The sequence below is a fragment of the Dipodomys spectabilis genome, unplaced genomic scaffold (genome assembly GCF_019054845.1).
Source record: "Dipodomys spectabilis isolate Male_0828 unplaced genomic scaffold, ASM1905484v1 ptg000125l, whole genome shotgun sequence".
Taxonomy (NCBI): Eukaryota; Metazoa; Chordata; class Mammalia; order Rodentia; family Heteromyidae; genus Dipodomys; species Dipodomys spectabilis.
In genome coordinates this window covers 18,557,071-18,563,070 of record NW_024870802.1, presented here as the reverse complement: position 1 = coordinate 18,563,070, position 6,000 = coordinate 18,557,071, and positions in this window count along the sequence as shown.

Below are 6,000 nucleotides of genomic sequence, written 5' to 3'. Positions count from 1 at the left end.
TAAGGCTCACAAAGAATCGCCATCAAACAATTCTAGAATATTTGCAGCGCAGGATTGGCATGCATGTTTGATGAGAATAGGGAACCATACATTGAAAAGTTGGGAGAATTATGCAAATGTAAATCAAGTGTTAATACTAAAGAGGTTTATCTAAACCATCTAAGAGGAATAAGATAGTAAGCCATTCCTCCACAGGAAATGAATTGGCACTTTTCACAACCCTGAGCTACCATTTCCCATTTCCTCTCTTTTATTCTGTCTATAAAAGCTGGCTACTTATGCCCTCATCAAAGATGATTAGGAGACTCACAGAAGGTAATGTGTGTGAAGCACCTTGGTCCACTCTTCTATATAAATGGTACTTCATTAATGTGGATTGCATTTCAAATGGGAAATCAAGTTCATTGTCCTGAGAATTTTTCATACTTGCAGTCCACCAATAGATGCTTCACATTAACTCAGAAGATTTCAAGAGAGAAAAATAGAGAGGTCAACCATCAACAGTACAGAATCAACCAAGCTGGCTACTTCTCAAATGGAGAAAAACAGATGGGAGGCAAAGATGTGCATCTTTCAATCTTGGATGTCTGATTAGCAATTCCTTTCTTCTCATTCTCATTACTACTGCTCTGCTCTCTCATTTCAAAGTTGCTTATAAATTCCTTCTAACACAGCCAGACACCTGCAAGGGGAGCTTTGTAGAATTTAGAGTCTGAGCTTCTGGCTAGAGCTTCAAAGCTCATTGAGGACAGGGACCACTCTGCCCCTCCCTGCCAGCTCTTAGCACTTAGGAGAGTGCTCTGCGCCCAACAAGCATGGAGCATACACCTACTTAATGATTGCAGCATCTCAGTATTATGAGGAAGAAGCTGAGATAACAAATTAACAGTACTCCATTTCATCAACTTCATTGGCATGTCCTGCTTCCTTTGCCTTTAATGCAAAATAAGATCACATTTGTTATTCCTGCTGTAATCACAATGATTTGGAAGTCTCATATTGGTGATCAGGATAGTCCATCTTGGCCCTTGAAGGTATTTAAATCCTGTGAATACAGTTGCAGAAGCAGAGTCCAAAGCGGTTACTGTATCAACTGTTGATTAGTTAAGACCAAGAAGAAGGAGGAGGAGGAGGAGGAGGACGAGGAGGAGAAGGAAGAGGAGAAACTAGTCAGTGCACAAAAGGACTCTGATGTCTGCTGCTTGTACTGTTTTATATTAGTGCAAAAAACTGTAAGGTACAGCTGGGAAGGTGGCTCAGTGGTAGAGTGCTTGCCTTGCATGCATGAGGCCCTGGGTTTGATTCCCCAGCACCACATAAACAAAAAGAAAAAAAGCCGGAAGTGGTGCTGTGGTTCAAGTGGTAGAGCGCTAGCACTGAGGGACAGTGCCCAGGCCCAGAGTTCAGGCCCCACGACCGGTCCCCCCCCCCACAAAAAAAAAAAAAAAAAACTGTAAGGTTTTAGGCAAGAAAAGAACCATGCAGAGAGGAATAAAAAGATTGACAGGAACGTTTATTGGGGTACACTCCCAGGCCAACTCCCTGGTTGGGATCAGAAAGGTCACCCTGAGTGTAATTGCAGCAGAGCTATTATAGGCAGGGTAAAAGCAACACTTGTAGTGAGCCGGAACTTGTGGCACTTAGCTTGTTTTGCCAGTTTGAACGGTCTGAGGCCAGTGCATTCGAAGAATGGTTGACTCAGATGGGGGTTTTTGTTGTTGTTGTTGTTGTTGTTTGTCAGTCATGGGTCTTGAACTCTGGGCCTGGGTGCTGTCCTTCAGCTCTTGAGCTCAAGGTGAGCATTCTACCACTTGAGCCACAGCACCACTTCTGGTTTTCTGGTGGTTTATTTGAGATAAGAGTCTCACAGACTTTTCCTGCGTGGGCTGGCTTTGAACTGTGATCCTCAGATCTCAGCCTCCTGAGTAGCTAGGATTACAGGCATGAGCCACTTGTGCCCGGCTTCAGATGATGTTTTTGATGGGGATGTGGTCTTTCTTGGCAGCAGCCTGCTTTCCCTCAGTGGTCTGATGTTTTCCCGGCTGCCTACTTCTTCCAGCAACCTGACAAAAACATCAATCATTTATCCACAATGAGACCCTGTTTGTCTTAGATATTGCTACAGAACAAGACAGCATTGATTGCCTTGAGAAAGAAAGTCTAAGGACTCAAGATACAGAACTTCCAGTTGATACCATATCCACACATAGCTGCTTTCTCCCTGTGTCTATGATATTGTAGGTGGCTGGGTCAGCAAGTGTAACATCTGCCCTACAGTGTGCTCACAACTCTTTTCTGAGCTATTTTTTCCTCTAGAAAGCCTGGGAACTCTGAGCTTAAGATTGAGGATGTTGCATCTAAGCAGAATCTTGAAAATGTGAAGAAGAGATGAGCATGTTTGGAAAGCAAACGAAGTGTCTGAAGACACAATAGCATGAGACCTAGGGCATAGTCAATCTTCATTTGGCTGGACACAAAACTTGAGAAAGGGTAAGAGGATGAAAGATACAGGAAGGCAAGGCAATCTGATGCATTCCCAAAGGATCAGGATTCAAAGAAGCAGTCATTACTACCTAAGGGTATGACCAAAATTTCCTAAACGGTGTCAGTCAGACTAAGGTTTAAGGGAAATAATAGAGAATGTGAGAATACAATCCTCAAAATGCATCCACATGGATGAGCAATACATTTATTTGTTGATCTGTCTGAAGAGAATGGGGTTGACACTAATTGGCTTAAACGGATCCTTTCTATGGCCCTCAACCCTGCTCATACAATAGAACTGTTTAGAGAGTGAAAAGTATACTCCCAATGTTCAGATCCACATCAGCAATTCTAGACCCATCCTGAGGGAACAAGAAATACAGAGGTCTAGAAGCAAGAGAATAGAATAAGCTCAGAAGGACAGTCACAGTTCTACATGGCTGGAACACAGAATAGGGAAGTAAATTAATCACCTTAGTCCTTTTGATCTTTCTGGAGCCACTACTTCTCCGTGGGACATAGATATGGTGGGGTAGATGCACTCACATCTAAAAATGTAGTAGTTATTTGCCCTTGTAGCCATTTATAGAAGGTGCCGTTAAATAAGGGAATCTTAAATCTTAAGCAAAGGAAGCAACCATAAGAGTGAAGGCTCAGCAACTGCAAAAGATGAGTTTAATTCTATCATCGAACGCCTGGAGAGCGAGGCAGAAGGACAGATCCATGCCTTTTGGGGAGAATCAAGAACATGGGGAGGTACTGGTCTTGCATACCTCGTTATTCTCATGGTTGTATTTCCATTGCAGTCTTGAAAGCTGTAATGCCCACCTTACCTTGTGAATTTCAGGAAATTCCCAGGATTGGAGAATGCTCTTAGGAGTGACCATTTCTTCTCTAATTGCAAAACCAACCATCTGTCAAGTTCTTGAGTTCTACTAAGAACTTATCATCTTAAGTATTTGTTTTGGGTCTGTCACTTGCTTACTGTTTAACTATTTGGACAAGTCACTTACCAGTCTAACTCAGTTATATTTATAATAAGGTTGTAAGGATGGGTCATTAGGACAGAAACTATGTGTCTACCAAACTCAGCTTCCTTTTCCTCCTGGCCACGCCTTAGTGGACATTTCCAACTTTTCTTGCCAGAAGGTAGGCCATATGACTGAGTTCTAGCCCACAGAATGTGTGTAGAAGTGAGGTGTGCCCCCTGAGAACACATGATCTGGATATAAATCTCAAGAAAGTTACTGTAGAATTCTTGCCCTGTGTACACTCTCCTTCTCTCTAGATCTACCAGCACTATGCAGAAGTTCCAGTGGAGAACTCCAGAGTCCTAGGGAGGGTAGCGTTTCTTCGTAAGACCCTCTTCTTCCTCCAGCTTCTACGATGAAAAGATTAAGAAATCCAGGGATGTTTGTTCTAGCAATTAACCTAATGTGACCAATACAGAATCTTTTGAGGCTCTAACTGGAATAATTAAGAAGCCCGGTGGTGAGTTCATATTAAAATTTTAATAGAGCAATTACTTATGCCAATCTGATTTTAGGTACATGGACTTTTCCTTTCCTATTTTATCAATGCTGTTTCTTCTCTTTGCTCCAGTGACCAAAGCACTCCTGGATGCCGAGTGCTGCTTTGTCTTTAAACCTGACAACAATGGTAATGCACCACTTCTCTCTGGAGTTTGCTTTCCTAATAGCTTTTCTTGCAAAAATATGCGGGGGCGGGGGTAAGAGGCGGAGGGGATGTTTCTTTCTATTGACATGATAATGGTTCTGAAGAGTCAGAAGCAGGAGGCAGTCCAACTGGCACGGTTCATCATAGCTCCCATTTTTTGCTTCCCCTTCCTTTCTGTATGAAGGCTACAAGAGCTGAGAGTTAAATTAGTTTGAGAGCTGACTCGATGAGCAGCACAATCTGCTCCACTGGAGAAAACATTTCATCAAAACAGTTCCTGCTGAATTTTCCTGCAACTTCCAAATTTTAATTAGAAACCAGAGGACCAGATGGGAAGCAAAAGGAATTTAAGGTAACAAGGGAGCAAGTGCTCATAGACTAAGGTTAAAAATCAATTAATTGTGTAATTGATGGAGGCCACTTAATCAACATGATTGGAGGGTTTCTAGGGGACTTTCCCAATGGTCTCCACAGCAAGTCAGCTTGCCCAACCTAGTCACAGCAATACTTCCATTTATTTATTTATTTGACAGAGTCCCACTATCTAGCTCAGGCTGGCCTCAAACTTGTCATTCTGTTTTAGCCTCCTGCACACTGAGTCTATGATCTCTGTTAATGCTCAGAATTCCCCTGCAAGGCTAGGTTATAAGTGTGAAAAATGACAGACTATAAAATTAAGCAACCTGCAGAAGATCACACTGATAGTAAGGGGCAAAGTGAGAATTCAGCAGTGTGTCTGGGCTCCCATATATTTCCCAGTATAGCTCACTCTACCACAATGAAAACTTCATCCCTTCAGATTAAATGCTTTCTAAGTAATTGATCCTTCAAACAAAATATTTTTTTCCTTCTGAAATTGTAAGGTATACATCTATTTGGCACTAATAGAATCTGCCATGCTTAGTTTTTCGAAAGTATTTCTACCAAATAACAAAAAAGATGTTTTGTCCTAAAATCTGAACATGTTTTAAAGACTAGATTTTATAATAATTATATGTAATGCTTAAATTGTATTGTGTTTGAATATCAATTTGTCATAGAAAAGGTCAAAAGTTATTATTGGAATTAAAGCTACTTGAAGTTACTTAAAGCTATTATTAGAATTAATAGCTATTTCAGCTATTCTGGCTGAAATGTATGTATGGGGGGAGCTGAGTGAGGCAATAAGGAGAATTTGGGGAAGTAGAGGCAAAATCTAAAGAATACAGTCTAGAAATGGTTTGGTTAAAACATCAATCCTCAGCTGGGTGCCTGTGGCTCACACTTGTAATCCTAGCTACTCAGGAGGCTGAGATCTGAGGATCGCAGTTCAAAGCCAGTCCGGGCAGGAGAGACCGTGAGACTCCTATCTCCAATAAACCACCAGAAAACAGGAAGTGGCGCTGCGGCTCAAGTGGTAGAATACTGGCCTTGAGCTGAAGAGCTGAAGGACAGCACCCAGGCCCAGAGTTCAAGCCCCATGACCGACAAAATAAAGGAGGGGGGAAGAGGAGTAAAGGGTAAAAATTACCTTTACATTTTTCTTCAGGTGTGCTCTGCTTTCAAAAGGTATCACACTATTCTATTAGCTAGTAGGCTTTATTTTTCCTTAAAGGGTGATCTTTATAGTGTAAAAATATTAGCATTCCTTGTATTTGTTAAAAGATACTCTTTAGAATGTTAACAATGTGACTCTTACACAGACATAGAGTGAACATGTATCAGAGATGTATTCAACTCATTAGTGAAGGATAGAAAGGTGGCTTCAAATTAATTAGTGGTACTGGGATTATATAGGCACTGGAGAAAGAATGTTGGGATAAGAAGCTGGATTAGATATGAAATTAGTTAATGTCCTAT